General features: G+C 41.6%; 1 protein-coding gene across 1 annotated transcript in view; it reads left to right on the plus strand.

Annotated features, from left to right (window-relative positions):
* The window catches only part of LOC310762436 (uncharacterized protein), a 232,719-nt gene that overhangs the window by 132,647 nt on the left and 83,813 nt on the right, over positions 1-16,259 (plus strand). The gene's annotated exons all lie outside the window — the stretch shown is intronic.

The following is a 16,259-nucleotide window of genomic DNA, read 5'->3' on the forward strand; positions in this document are numbered from 1 at the left end:
TGCATTTTCCAACTTTCTTATCATTTTTGAGAGGCAGCAACCAAATCTATATACAGCATTATCAGAATAAATTGTTTTATTCCCACCCCGCACCTTTCGAAATGCAGCTGCATCATGGATTAGTGAATGCATTTAGTTTAGACAGGCTTCCTCAACCTCGGCCCTCCAGATGTTTTTGGCCTACAATTCCCATGATCCCTAGTTAGCAGGACCAGCGGTCAGAGATTATGTAAATTGTAGATTCAACATCTGGAGGGCCAGGGTTGAGGAAGCCTGGTTTAGAAGCAGTAAACGAAGCTGCTGGAAGTAGAAGGTGGCCTCTTTTTCTATAGGAGTGCTCTGGTGGTGCTTCCTGCTTGGCAGGGGGTTGGACTCGATGGCCCTTGTGGTCTCTTCCAACTCTATGATTCTATGATTCTATTCTATGTTTTGGAGAGTGTGATAATGATGAATGAGGAGAGAGGGGAAAAACGCAACCACCTTCCCTTTATTGATGACATTTTGTAAGCCTTGCACACCCACCCAATCTTTTGAGGAGTGTGAGATTCCAGGGGTTTGGGAGCTTACCCATGGTTTGTGTTTCTCATTTGGAAATGAGAAAAAACAGCAGAGACAGTAGTGTCTTTATTGACACATATATACAACCTCCGATGGAGGGGTTCTAAGCATTACACCCCAAGATGGTCCAGTTCCTCCAATTCCTGCAACCTCTGATTCAAACTGTAAGCCCACCTTGTACTCTGACCCAGTGCCGGATTTACATATAAGCTAAAGAAGCTATATCTTAGGGCCCCACTCTCTTGGTGGCCCCCCAAAAAATTTAAAGGAAAAAAACAACTGGATGTACATTTCCAAAATATAAGATAAAAAAAGAAATAAAATAAAACCTACATACAGCAACAATGTTTTGTGTTGTGTAGGATCCTATGATGTAAGTAATGGGCCCCGCCTGCTAGCCTGCTCCCTAAAATATCACTGATTTGCTCATTTCTATGTGGGTGCCTACATTCTGCATGGACTGGTTGCATGACAACATGTGTAAATGGCTTTAGATATCTATTGGGTCCATAAATTGCCATATAGTCAACACAAAAAACAGTGACAATTTGTTGTTGACAAAGGACAGCTGGACATATAAAGGGCCCCATTACCTTCAGTAGCTTAGGGCCTCATCAAACCTAAATCTGGCCCTCCTCTGACCCCTACTCTCCCGCTTGCCGCCATCTTCCCCCCTTTAGCACGCCACAGCCAACAGAAATCCTAAGTCAACTGCTCTCCTTTCATCTCTATTCATTATCATAGAGCTCAGGAAGTGGGTATTGTGGCTGGCACAGAATCTTTGCTTTGCTGATAGCCCATCTTCCTGTTTTTGTTCCCTGCTAATGGCTCATCTTCCCCTGGGCGATTTCCTCAGCACATAAAAACTGGTTTGGCCTTTATTTTGACACTGCTAAATTCTGTGTCCAGCAACCAATCTTAACACTCCAAGCATTGAACTCCAACACTTAACTAAATCCAGGAATTATTGGTGCCTTGCAGCCACAAACTCTGGCACCCCTAAACTCCTAAGTAAGACATGATTTATCATTCATTTCCCCCTTTTACTTGACAAAACTAAGTATTGGATTCTTGTGGTGGCAGCGGAAATATGATCTGAATCATTAGAGGAAGTAAGCTACCCTGCTTTAAATGACATAATCATAAATGACATTCCATTCTCAGGGCTCAGGTGATGCAATATGTTTGAAAAAAATAAACAATAGCTAGACAAGTACCGGTATGTGTCCTTAAAACAACCTTAAAGTTACCTCCTTTGACAGGATGACGACTCAGGTTGTGCAGCTGGCATGAAAAGACATACTAAGTAATAAATCAAAATTCCGTAATCTGGAATAAGAATTAGTTATGTAAAGCAACCATACTTGCATCCCGTATTTTGTATCATTTATATTTTATTAGCCCATTTGTTTTAGGTGTTTTACAGCACGAGATCAGCTGGGGTGCAAGAGTTTGGGATTGGGGGATCTTGGGCTTTCTTGGCTCACCTGGGGCTACACTGGCAGCCTAATTTGCCCTAGTGTAAATCCTCAAAATGGGGCATTCTGGGGAAGTGGTGAGGGCAAGACAAGACAAGGACCTATACAAAAGCCTGTTGAGCATGGTCATGTGACCTATGTGCAATGCTCAAAACTTGGGCCCACCTCACCTGCTGGTTCAGCCTGCAGAAGACCCTCCCAGGGACTCCTGGATGGAATTTGGAATGTCAAAATTTCTTACTTAGGAATGCTCTGTTAATCTGCAAGGTTTTTTTATGCTAGCATTTTATTTTCCTGTACCATGTGATCTTACTGTTTAGCTGTCTTGATTTTGTAAGCTGCTATGCGAGCTTTGGCTGAAGACTGCCTTAAAAATACTTAAAATAATAATAACTGGAGTGTTTGGTCTTAAAGGATGGCATTGATATAGAAGGCATAATGGGTGCCTGGTAGAATGGAGAGAACCAGTGGGACATGGTTGTCTCTGGATAAAAACTCTATAGGAAGGACAGGGAAGGACGTATTGGAGGTGGTGTCACCTGGAGGTCAAAGAGAGCACTGAGTCCAGCAAGCTAGAAATCCCAAAAGGGGCACTCCTCTGCAGAACTGTTGTGGGTAGTGATACCAGGCCCCAAGAGTAACCTAGTGCTGGGGACATGCTGTTGGGCCCCTGATCAAAAGGCTCAGGAGATCTTGAGATAAATAATGAAATCAAGGAAACATCAAAAAGTTGCAAGAATGGGTGACTTCAGCTACTGCTTCATAGACTGGTTACATAATGTGTTCATCACAACAAAGAGCTAAAATTTGTAGATACCCTAAATGATTGTGCCCCAGAACAGCTGGTCTGACTGGGAGGGCGGTGACCATGGACTTAATATTGAGTGGCACACAGGACCTGTTGCGAGAGGTTGTAGATCCAAGTGACAGATAAAAGAAAGTACTTCTCCATGCAAAGCATAGTTAAACTATGGAACTTGCTCCCATAGTAGTCAGTGGAGTGCCATTTATTTCAGGCCACATGATATTATTTCTCAGGAGTACCAACATCTCTGCTTATTAAAAAGTAACAACAAATGCTCTTAAAATAGACTGTTTTGCAATGGAATATATCCAAGACCAGGTCCTCTGAGTATCACTGTGAATCTTTGGATGCCCCTGCTGTCATATATAAGGTAGGCAGTAATCAGGGAAGGACCTTCTCAATGGTGGCACCCTGCTTGTGGAATACGTTGCTAGTGTTGTTTGCCTAACACCTATTCTGAGCTGCAAATACCTTTTTATTCTCCAAGGCATTTTAACTGTGAGCTTTATTTCCAGTGATTAGTTTTTATGCTGCTCTGCCACCAGCTGTTTTAGATTTTATTGCTGTTGGGGTTTTTGGTATACATATTATCATAGTTGTTGTATAATTGCACTTGAGTATTTTAAATATGCTGGGACGCGGGTGGCGTTGTGGTCTAAACCACAGGGCCTAGGGCTTGCCAATCAGAAGGTTGATGATTCAAATCGCCACGATGGGGTGAGCTCCCGTTGCTTGGTCCCTGCTTCTGCCCACCTAGCAGTTCAAAAGCACGTCAACGTGCAAGTAGATAAATAGGTACCGCTCCAGTGGGAAGGTAAAGGGCGTTTCCGTGCACTGCTCTGGTTCACCAGAAGCGGCTTAGTCATGCTGGCCACATGACCTGGAAAAACTCTCTGCGGACAAACGCTGGCTCCCTCAGCCAGTAAAGTGAGATGAGCGCCGCAACCCCAGAGTTGTCCGCGACTGGGCTTAACGGTCAGGGGTCTCTTTACCTTTACCTTATTTTAAATATACCCTAGCAATGTTTCCTTGATGGGCAGGATATCAATAGCTAAAACAAATACATCACATGCAGAGAAATCTAAAATGGTGCCAACTATCCTTTCACTTCACTTCCCAGCTGATTCCTATATGCAAACTCATTCTCAAGGTCAAAGCATGCTACCACTATACAAGGTAAATGGGTATCTGAATTACAACACAAATGAGAGAAATATGAACTGAGCACTCTGGATTGTTTTAAAATTGCTTTGTAGAAAAACAGTGTGTCTGAAAACAGTTAAAATCTTCCAACTGGACTGAAGAAAGATTAGTCTTAAAAGAGGAGGCTGCCTGATTCAGAACAGGACACAGCCACCTGTGGTTTTTATAGGTGAGGAAAACTGGAATAAAGAACAGCACAGAGAAAAGATTTTAAGCAGGCCACACTGTTTATTGAAAGGGCTTACGAAACAATTTGTTTCAGTGGGTCAACCAAATAAATTTGCCATAAAATCACAGCATGAGAATGCCCCCTTTAAAATGCTTATGCCATCAACATAGTAATACTAAGACATCAAGGCCAAACTTAAAACTAACACAGATTGACTGTCCTCAAAACTAAGAGCCTATGTAATTTTACTGAATTAGAGTTTAAGCTGCCTGGTCTATAAAATACAGCAAATAATAATAAGAAGAAGAACAGAACTAAAAGCTCCCTCATCTGTGTCCTTTTCAGGAGAACTAAAACGCCTTAAAACAGGTCTAAGTTTATCCAGGATCTTGGCCCAACCCTACAATGCCAGGCATGCTGCATCAGTTTGTGAATTCACCAGAGTTCACCCCAGCCTAAGTTAGTCAAACTCCTTCAGGGAGCCTGATGAGTGCAACAGCTCCCTTTACAGTGCTGTAGTTCATATGCCATAAATACTCAAGAGTTTTCAAGGGGTTCCAGCCTTGAATTCAATTCCCAGCTTCCATTCATTCTCTCCCTCAAAAGCAATTATGACAAGCTTTTGCTAACCGAAGTACAACTCACTTACAACAACTGGACATCACGTGGGAATCTAGGAGGGATTTAATCACTCAGTTCAAGAGAGTATTAATTACAGTGTTTTTATAGCAAAAACATAATCATACAATTAGTATATTACTCAGTTCATTATGTAGCTGTCGCTGTTGATTCCCAATGGCAATCCCATTTCTCAATACTAGCACAGTTTGTTGGGTTTTAACTTTCAGCATCGTGTGCTTAGTTTTAGATAAAGGCAAGAGGATACAGAATTTGCTGGCTGTCTCTCCTAAGATAGAGAGACACACTGGGTGAGGCATATTCTGTGTTGAGTGTGTTCTGATAACGGTTTGCTTCTGTGTATTTCCAAATGGTAGCTTCCAAACTTTGAGTGTCACTGTCCAAGGATGTATAAAAACAGTGTCACATTGCGGAAGGCTTCACTGAGAGTTAAGATGCTTCTAGCTAATTAAATCAAAGGATCATCCAACCTTTAGTTTATGCTGCTACATCTTTTCCTTTGGACAAAAGGAGGGAAGCACTTGGGATCTTTAAAATACTAACAACATGTCTGTGGAAACTGAAAAGCTTGGAGGGTTGGGGACAAACCACGCCCAGTTCAAAAGCAAAATAACCAGTAGGAAAATAACAGGGTCTATCCCATGCTCAAGGCTGGATTAAGCTGGCTGGCGCCCCTGGTGTAATTCACAAAATAGGGGCTCCTTCCTCAAAAAAAACAAAAACCCAACAACACAAAAAAGGCATCAACAAAAGTATATAGTTTCCAGATCAAGAGAAGTAATAGCCATTGGATATTCTAAGCTTCCACTGTTGACCACATACCCTGTGCAATTTACAGGCAATTTACCGTATTTTAACGTGTATAAGACTAGGTTTCACCCCTAAAAAAATGTCAAAAATTAGGGGGCGTCTTATACTCTGACCCATCTCCCCTCCATTTTCTTAAATCTGAGTCCCCAAGAATAGGGAGTGTCTTATACATGGGGGCATCTTATAGACGGAAAAATACGGTATATCCTGTTGGGCTCCTCCTATCTTCAACAGGTGGCAAAACTGAAGAGCCCATCTATTTATCTGTTAATATTTAATGTGAATTTCACACATGCCAAGCACTATTATGTTTATTGAATGTCAAGAATGTTATAAAATGGGTGTATTTTTAGCAAATAGCAGTCTTTGATTCTCCCCTGAAAGGTAGGATGGATTTGACTTGCTCCAAAGTTGTGCGCAGCTGAGGCTTCCTATTGTACCTATTTTCAACTAATGAAACAATTCATTATTCTTCATAGTAATATACCAGCATTTTCTTATTTATCTCACATCTTGCAGCAGTAAAATTGGCCCTAATTGAGGCATGCAGACTTTCAACTTCTGGTGTGTATTATCCCATGGAATATTTGCTATTGCCTGGTTATATCATTTTTGCCATCTCCCACACTGAGTTAGTTGAATAAATAATGTATGCTGCATTCATTTGTAGTTGATGTCCAGAGAGCTGTATCATAAATTAGGCTAGAACACACAGCGCAGTCTTCTTAGGATGTTCATTACAGAAGAACAAAATTTCTCTCTCTTCTTTACCATTAACAAGAGAGCAACATGAAGCCTTTGGCTTGCTGTGGACAATGAGTATTTACTGATTTCTCAAATATTATTTCACTTTAGGAGATAGAATCTCCTTCCTCACTTCCTTCAAATCTCTGAGAATGTCCTGTTGAACAAATAAGGAGGAGGAGCTTCAGAAACTTAATTATTTTCGTGTGTTTGAGGCAAAAGACACTCTTATTAGGAAGGAGCTCATTACGAGAGCCATACTAACACGCTAATGTCAGTAGCCCATTTCTGAGAGTGATGTCTCTAATTGCTCAGGCCTTTCTACGATTGTTGTCTGATTGAGTTAGATTTCTTTTATACAGATAAAAAGGATTTGGGAGGAAATCATCTCGCAGCTACAGGATTGTCAGTCTGGAGGGCATTGCCAATGAGATTAATGATGTCGCCAGTAATATATGAAAACTTTTGCATAAATGAGATTATGGAGTCTGCAGAAACCTGCCAAGTGGTATTCATTCAGAGTAAATATCTTTAATTAAAAGTTTTGAGGTATTTTTATTCCTGAACTAATGAGTTCTGCTGCGATTCCCCTTAGGAATTAATTTACCTTCTTAATTCTTATTCATTTCCAAGATATGGCTATTTAAATCTCATTCAGAATTGGCAGCCTTGTTAAGCACATTCATCACGAACAAAAAGGTCATGTTGCAATATTGCTGGATTGTTGGTATTAATATTGTTCAGTTCTGTAAACATTATATGGAGCTTTTAATTTTTTACCATAACCAAGGGTGCAATGCAACAGAAACTTCTCCTGTGCAAGCACTCCTTAAATCGACAGGGCACAATGCAGAAATCCCATTACCGTAATTTCAATTGTGGAGTGTGCAAGAGAAAGATTCCTGTTTAGCAATACCTACTCATCTAGCCATCCATTCCACCTGTATTACGTGCATCTTCCTAGGAGCTCAGGGCTGTGGTCATGGGTTTCCCCATATTCCAGCCAAATGACCTGGAATTCATTCAGTCATTAGCCACTTAATTAGAAAATCAGGGGACAGGGCCCTTTCACTGACAAGGGTGATATGCGGCCAATTCAATTGAGTCACTGTAATATTGGAACGCGGGTGGCGCTGTGGGTTAAACCACTGAGCCTAGGACTTGCCGATCAGAAAGTCGGCGGTTCGAATCCCCGCGATGGGGTGAGCTCCCGTTGTTCGGTCCCTGATCCTGCCAACCTAGCAGTTCGAAAGCACATCAAAGTGCAAGTAGATAAATAGGTACCGCTCCAGCGGGAAGGTAAACGGCGTTTCTGTGTGCTGCTCTGGTTCTCCAGAAGTGGCTTAGTCATGCTGGCCACATGACCCGGAAGCTATACGCCGGCTGCCTCGGCCAATAAAGCGAGATGAGCGCCGCAACCCCAGAGTCGGTCATGACTGGACCTAATGGTCAGGGGTCCCTTTACCTTTACAGTACATGAATATTTAGAAATTGTCTTTGCTTAAATGTCATTTTCTGCCTATATATTCCCCCCCCCCCCATTATCTTTCCGTCTTAAAGGTAGGTAGACCTTCAATACTGCAAGAAGGAAAAAATAGTAATAGTAATTGGATATCTTTAGCTAACTGAAGCTTCTGCAGTAAGATGAACATAATACGGGATAACCTAGAGCAGGCACCCCCAACCTGCGGCCCTCCAGATGTTTTGGCCTACAACTCCCATGATCCCTAGCTAACAGGACCAGTGGTCAGGGATGATGGGAATTGTAGTCCAAAACATCTGGAGGGCCCCAGGTTGGTGGTGCCTCATCTAGAGGGTGCATTGTACAGTTAACTAAGGACAGCCTACTGTCAGCTGCTTGGGGTTTCCTCCCCCTGATACATTTCAGTTTTCATTAGCAGGAAGAAATTTGATCTGAAGGTGAAAATTTCATTACAGATCATGGATACACACAGACCTGTTTAGGTAGGCAAAGTTCCAGTGCATATTGCAGACATTAGCAACTGGCAACTGGAAACTGATGCCATTTTAGACATGCTTCCTCCTCCTTCCTTAAAGAATGCTGTTGCATTACTGGTATCTTCTGCACATCTGACTTCCAACAAATTCATAAATATTTCCTTCTTCCATGAATAAACACTGCAGATCAGCAGTGCACTCCTCTCAGAAGCAAGTCCCACTGAGTTTAGTGGGAACTTCTTCCCAGATAAGTATGTTTAGGACTGCAGCCTAAGTAATCAGATTAAGTAGCAGCATATTGCATATACAACATAATGTGCTTTGAGGTACTAAAAAAAAAAGTGCTGGAGCCTGGGTTGTTGGATGCCACCTGCTGGTTTAAGATGGAATTAACATGCTAAACAGAAAGCAAAAAAATAAAATGTAGCTGTGATTGCCCATAAGAAAAATTCCAAAATAAGCATTAGGGTATTACGTTTATAAGGCCAACCAAGCTTCACGGAACAATTTCAACTGGTTTTTAGTGCCCTACCAAATTTTAATCAAGATATATTAAAAGCTTGTCCACAGTTCAGTTATAAAGAAACTAAATGTTGTCAAGCAGTAAGAAATAAACACATCCCGTACCTTTAAAATCTTGTATGCCATGTGTAAGCATACATCTCTATGCAATATAGTAGCCTCACAGAAATGAACGCACATAAGCTAGTTATGTCCACTAATTTAAACGGGTCTACTCCAAGTTTGATTTTGTGGGATGCAACCAACTATGTTTCACCTGCCTGTGTTTCTGAACTTGGAACCCTTATTGGCAGATGGTGCCAGCTTCATTATGGAGCCAGACCTACTGTGAAACTGTTGTGCCGCTGATTGTGTAGCGCCATCCGTGTGCTTGGAACTTCAAGACAATGACAGATCCCTGCCTTAAAATGCAACACAAGCAAGGCAACAGAGGAAGGGAGAAGAAGGCAAAGGTAAGCAGTAGATGAGAAAAAGGTAAAGGACCCCTGGACGGTTAAGTCCAGTCCAAGGTGACTGTGCGGCGCTCATCTTGCTTTCAGGCCAAGGGAGCCAGCGTTTGTCCACAGACAGCCTTCTGGGTCATGTGGCCAGCAGAACTAAACCACTTCTGGCACAACGGAACAGCGTGATGGAAGCCAGAGCGCACAGAAAAGCTGTTTACCTTCCTGCCGGAGTGGTACCTATTTATCTACTTGCACTTTTTTGCATGCTTTCAAACTGCTAGGTTGGCAGGAGCTGGGACCGAACAATGGGAGCTCACCCCGTCATGGGGATTTGAACTGCCGACTTTCTGATCAGCAAGCCCAAGAGGCTCAGTGGTTTAGACCACAGCACCACCCGCATGCCTTTTGAAGAAGATGAGTATGCACTCAGTTCAGTTACCTGCCTATAGGGTTAGTCTAAGAAGGGAGATAATATGTAGTCCAAAAGACAGTCCAGAAAAGATGGGTTTTGAAAACAGAAATATGGTAAACAGAATATGGTAGGACAGGCATTTCCCTGCTTACGCAGCAGTTAAGAGTCCTAGGTACTGTGTGTACACATAAAATAACATATGGTGGGGAACACCATCTAAAAAACTGGCAAACATCCTCTAAACCTCTGGAAACCCTTGAAAAAACCATTAAAACCTGCAGCACTTACCAGACACAAAAAATGCCAACTTGGTGCAAAGGCTCCTGGGATTGCTAGCTGTTTTCCCTGCTCTCTTCGTACCATTTTTGTGGTTTCCCCTGGTTATCTGTGCGTTTCTTGGCACGATTCAAAGTGATGGTGACTTTTAAAGGCCTAAATGGTTTGAGACCAGGGCATTTGAAGGACTTTCTCTCTTCATATGAAGGCCATGCTTATGACCTGCCTAAGATCAGTTAAATTGGTAGGCGCTAGAAACAGGGCCTTCTCAGTAGTGGCTCTTACCTTCTGGAACTCCCTCCCAATGGAAGTTTGCTTGGCTCTTTAAAAATGGTAGTGATGTTTTCAGCTTTATTGCTGTGGTTTTATTCAGTAACTTATTTTTGGAAAATCAATCCAAGTATGCATGTTTACAGACAGCCGGAAGATTCCCCCCTTTTCATAATACGTCAATGACAAGAAATATTAATAAAATAAAATATAGAATTATTATAACATATTTGAAATTCGCCATTTGCTTCACAGAAATATCTGATAATCATTGCAAATTCTGTCCACCAAGTTTATCTGGACTCTGAAGAAACAGATAACGTATTGGTTCCATTTAAGTGTGCATTGTGCCATGCTGGTATTCTGCTTGGATCTTCTGATTATATCAAATGATATAAACTCTGTATTTTTAAAGTTTATCCCCTAAAGAACTGCATTACAGTGGCCAACTTCTTGGAAAGCTCCAGAAACCACATTTTTCCATACCTCGCCTCTATGCAGAGATGCCGTTTTATGATTCTACTTCTGTTGCTTTGGAACATGTTTTTATACTGGTATATTATAGTATTGTTTTTCTAGGTATTATGATGTACTGCTTTACAGCAGGCTTATAAATATTTAAGAGCAGGGAGGGAATCACTTCCTCCCAAACTGATCTCAATTCTACTTTGACTATAAACCGATGTGATTTTTTTTTTAAGGTAATGACTGTTGAAAATATAAGTCCAGTTCTAATTAAGAATATCCTGTACATCCTTGAGTGTGCTTGGATGAACTAACCCTATCATTAGACTGCTTAATGCATGAGACTTCTTTTAATAGACTCTGTAAATTACTTGGCGATTGGGAGGGTGGGGAAAATCTTTACATGTTGCTCCTTCCCTCTTAGGTATTAGTAGTGGGCTCTAAGAAATCCTTTACACACACCGCAGAAAACAAACCCATCTTCCAGGGTTCGAAGCTCCCCACATTAATCACTGATAACAACATTTAAAAACTCTCCATTAGCAGATCTGTCATTCATCATTGTTGCATAAACAGAACCTACACTGGGACCAACTATATAGATAGATTCATCATTGATTTCTACAGGTTTTCGACACACTTCCACTTATAAGTCACTTGCAGACCTACTTCCTCCCATCACACATGAATTAGAGGACCATCAATAATTTACCAGTAAATAAATAATGCTTATATACTGCAGTCACGGCAACAAAAATCTTTCATACTATGTCAGAGGTCAGCAGCCTGTGATGTACCTCTCAGAAAATATTCATAAGGTTGCAAATCTATAAAGCAAGTACTTGTATTGGAATATTTTCGTTGTTCTTTAAAGGAGACATTTGTCTATGACTGGTGCTGTTTCATTAAACTTATTTGTTATGTTAAGGGAGAGCCCCATGTCTTCCATGCTGGAAAGTGTTAAGTAAGGGGTGTGTGTGCATAGCTTATAAGGATTTTGTCACGATTTATTGGAGAAGATTTCAAACTGGATTCACAATGATGGTCAATTCACATGACCATGTTGACACACTAAGAATGAAAGTATCTAGGCTGACTTTACAATGGTACCTCAGGTTACATACGCTTCAGGTTAAATATGCTTCAGGTTACAGACTCCGCTAACCCAGAAATAGTACCTCGGGTTAAGAACTTTGCTTCAGGATGAGAACAGAAATTGTGCTCCGGCGGTGTGGCAGCAGCAGGAGGCCCCATTAGCTAAAGTGGTGCTTCAGGTTAAGAACAGTTTCAGGTTAAGAATGGACCTCCGGAACAAATTAAGTACTTAACCCGAGGCACCACTGTACAAGCATAGATTGTAACCTTTCTTACATGAGCCACAATGCACTTTTGGAGCTTGGCAGATACAATAAACCCACATTTTTAGCACATCAGTTTGGTTTTACGACTCGACCCCAAGCTTCCTTGTTCGTTTTTTTTTTAAAAAGATGTCCAGAGGTTCTCTATAAAGAGGGGAAAGGACTTCTGGCAGAGGCAGATACATGGACTACTTTAAACAATACACCGAATAGAGAAATAAGTGCCTAGAATAGCTGGGTCTTGCAGCTTACATAAACTATGCAAATTAAGCACATCACAACATTTGCTTCAGCAAATCTTAGGAAGGAACAAGGATTTATGGAGGGTGCTGAAGCTCTGCCAGCTGGAAATCCCACTCAGCACCTCCCTCTGCTTCTGAAATTTCATTCCCCCTACATTTCCAAGCTTACCTTTGAATCTGTACATCTCTTCCAACTACGAAGTTTTCATCCTGACATTGTTTTATGTGTAAGCAGCCCTTCAGATTTTGTTAAACAACTAAAGTGCAGCATTTAAATGTCACAAATGAATAGAGGGTTTCTGAGATGGAAATGAGTAGCAGTACCGGGTTAGATCAAATTGGGCCCAGCTGCTAACAAGCAGGATATAACTAGAAGAGTCCTCCAGATGAGACTACAATTCCCATCATCCCTGACCACTGGTCCTGCTAGCTAGGGATCATGGGAGTTGTAGGCCAAAAACATCTGGAAGGCCGAGGTTGAGGAAGCCTGAACTAGAAGAAGAGACAAATACCATGAGCACCAAAGTTCCTTTTTTCAGAGTATATCCCCTGCAGGTTCAGCAGGTCCTGGTGTAGGCCCACAATTAGCAAAGAGCTCCAGACTCCAAGCTCCTCTTCTTTTTTAAAAAAAGTAAGACTCTAGCCCCCTACGAAAGAAAGTTTTGAAGCAAAATGTGCAGTTACCCTTCTATGTTATTTCTGTGAGATGAGCCAGTAGACAGCTGCCTGCAGCACCTTTCTGAAGGTACTTCAAACAGCAGCAGATGAAGCTGGCAGTAGTATCACGGAAAGAAGAAACTTACAAAGAAAATTAATTGAGAATCAGGAGACAAATCTTGAGTATTATTTTAGAGAGGAAATGTTTTACAGTCATACCTCAGGTTACAGACACTTCAGGTTGCGTTTTTTCAGATTACGGACCTGCCGAATCCCAGAAGTACTAGAACGGGTTACGTGCATGTGCAGAAGTGCTAAATTGCACTTTGCGCATGCACAGAAGCGCCAAATCGCAACCCGCGTGCGCGCAGATGTGCCGCTGCGGGTTGCGAATGCTGCGAGTTGCGAACGTGCATCCCACACAGATCACATTCGCAACCCAAGCGTCCACTGTATTTGTGTTTTGCATTTTTGTGACATGTTCCTTTCTTGCTGGAGCAGCTAAATGTTGCATCAAAACTACAACTGATATCCTTGCCCCAACTGAATAAAGCAATTTCTCTCTTTTTCTCCTTCAGCTTTCTACTCATATTTCACATAACGACATATTTTAAGGGATGAAGCAAAGTTTAGTTGGCAACATGATGCTTCAATAATTAATGTAACTTGTAACTACAAATGTATGGGAGAAGATACAGATATAATCTAAGGCCCTGAAGCTGCTTGGGAAGATCAAGGGTGCATACGTAATATGGCCTCCATAAGCAAGAAGTATATTTGCAATACTGAATGCTTTTATTGATTTGCTTTCTATGCCCACCTCACAACTGAGTGTCTTAAAATCTAGCCAACATTGTATGATGGGGAATCAGGGTTACTTTTTTACCTCAGTGAAGGTAAATCATCCATCATATACCTTTGGGTATCTCATTCTGAATAGTGTACTGATTTTTTTTTAGCATCTGTCAGCAGCAAATGTTTCTTACTTTGATTCTATCCTTTCACTTTATTCCTAAGAGTTGAATATACATAAGAGTAGACCTACTGAAATTAATGGCTCTGAGTTAGCCATGTCCATTAGTGTTAATGAGTTTAGTTTGAGTGGAACTAACATTTGATACAACTACTAGTAAATAACCCATTAAACATGAATTGAGAAAAAATATATACCGTATTTTTCGCCCTATAGGACGCACTTTTTCCCCTCCAAAAATGAAGGGGAAATGTGTGTGCGTCCTATGGGGCGAATGCAGGCTTTCGCTGAAGCCTGGAGAGCGAGAGGCGTCGGTGCGCACCGACCTCTCTCACTCTCCAGGCTTCAGGAAGCCATCCGCAAGCCTCCCGTGCGAGGCTTGGGGCGGCAGCCTGCATCCCGAAGCACGGGGTACCCTCCGGAGGACGCCCCGTGCTTCGGGAAGGTGTTCGCAAGCCTCCCGCGCCCGGCAGGAGGTCCCACCGGGCTCGCAAGGCTTGCAGGCAGCAGCCTGTTCTTTTTTTAAAAAATTATATTTTTATTGGTTTACAAATATAAAAAACAAAATTGTACATTTCAGCTTCTTAATTACATCTTAATTCCATTTTTGAGTTCCCTCAATTTGTCTGAGCTTCCTTCATTTTATCACTTTTAACACATTCCTACCCCTTGTTATTAAAACTATTAGATTCAATTCATTATTTTTACTTATTGTTACATTTTCACATCACAGAGCTTCTTTAAAACTTACAAACGTAATCTGGTTATCACTTAGTTTTTGCAAATATTGAATAAACTTCTCCCAATCTTCTGTAAATCTTTGATCTCATCGATTCCGGATCCTTCCTGTCATTCTGTCCAATTCCGCATAGTCCATCATTTTAGTTCTCCATTCTTCTATCGTAAGCAGCTCCTCTTGCTTCCATTTCTGAGCCATCAATATTCTTGCTGCTGTCACTGCATATAAAAACAACTTCTTCTCTTTCTTATTTATCTCATTCCCTGTAATACCTAGTAAAAACGCTTCTGGTTTCTTAGTAAATGTGTATTTCAACATTTTCTTCAATTCATTATAAATCATTTCCCAGAAGTATTTTACCTTCTTACACTCCCACCACATATGAAAGAAAGTACCTTCCTTTTCTTTACATTTCCAACATTTGTTACTTGTCCTATACATTTTTGCTAACTTTACGGGGGTTATATACCATCAGGCAGCAGCCAGTTCTGGGGGCTGGGGTCGGGGGAAGCTCGGGCTTCCCCCGTGCCAGCCCCGCACCTGGGGGGAAATAATTTTTTTTCTTTATTTCCCCCCCCCAAAAAAAATTAGGTGCGTTTTATGGGGCGGTGCGTCCTATGGGGCGAAAGATACGGTAATATATATCATTCACTTGTAGCAGACAATCATGTGCTCAAAATGCGACAACTATACCTTCAAGAATTCGGTACATTGAAAGCTGTAGATCTCCTATCCCCCAGAATGTATGGCATGATAAGAGAGAGTTTCTGCTTAACCTTCAAGAAAGAAGGGCATTTTCGCTGGCCAGGTTTAATTCAAACCCATCAAACCTTCTTTGGGGAAGGTTCTCCGGCAGGGTGGAAGGAGAAAGAACATGCTCATGTGAAGACCACCTGGTGGAAACCCTTACGCATATGCTTCTTAATTGTAAACTATATGCTGATCTCCGTCAGCAATTTCTAGATCAACTCTGCATCCCCAAATGGAAACCAGAGTTGGAGGCCATACATTTTCTATTACTGGGGAATGATCAGGAGCTCACCGAGTTAGTGGCTAAATATCTCTATTTGGTTTTTTTGTCGTTGAAATACACCGCAGACGTCTGATCTCCTTGGAGACCTAGAGATGTGACGATAGACTGCTCTGCCTCCTTTCTTTTAGCAAATGTTTTGTGCCACTGGGGAAGTGGTAATTCTGTACAGTGGTACCTTGGGTTACATACGCTTCAGGTTACAGACTCCGCTAACCCAGAAATATTACCTCGGGTTAAGAACTTTGCTTCAGGATGAGAACAGAAATCGTGCTCTGGCGGTGCAGCGGCAGCAGAAGGCCCCATTAGCTAAAGTGGTGCTTCAGGTTAAGAACAGTTTCAGGTTAAGAACGGACCTCCGGAACGAATTAAGTACTTAACCCGAAGTACCACTGTATAGATTTGTTTTGGATGTTTGTATGTGATGCCAATAAAAGGTTTGATGATGATGATGATGATGATGATGATGATGATGATGATAAGGGTGCATACTTATACATGACCTTT

The sequence above is a fragment of the Podarcis filfolensis genome (genome assembly GCF_964270895.1).
Source record: "Podarcis filfolensis genome assembly, chromosome: 5".
Lineage (NCBI taxonomy): Eukaryota > Metazoa > Chordata > Lepidosauria > Squamata > Lacertidae > Podarcis > Podarcis filfolensis.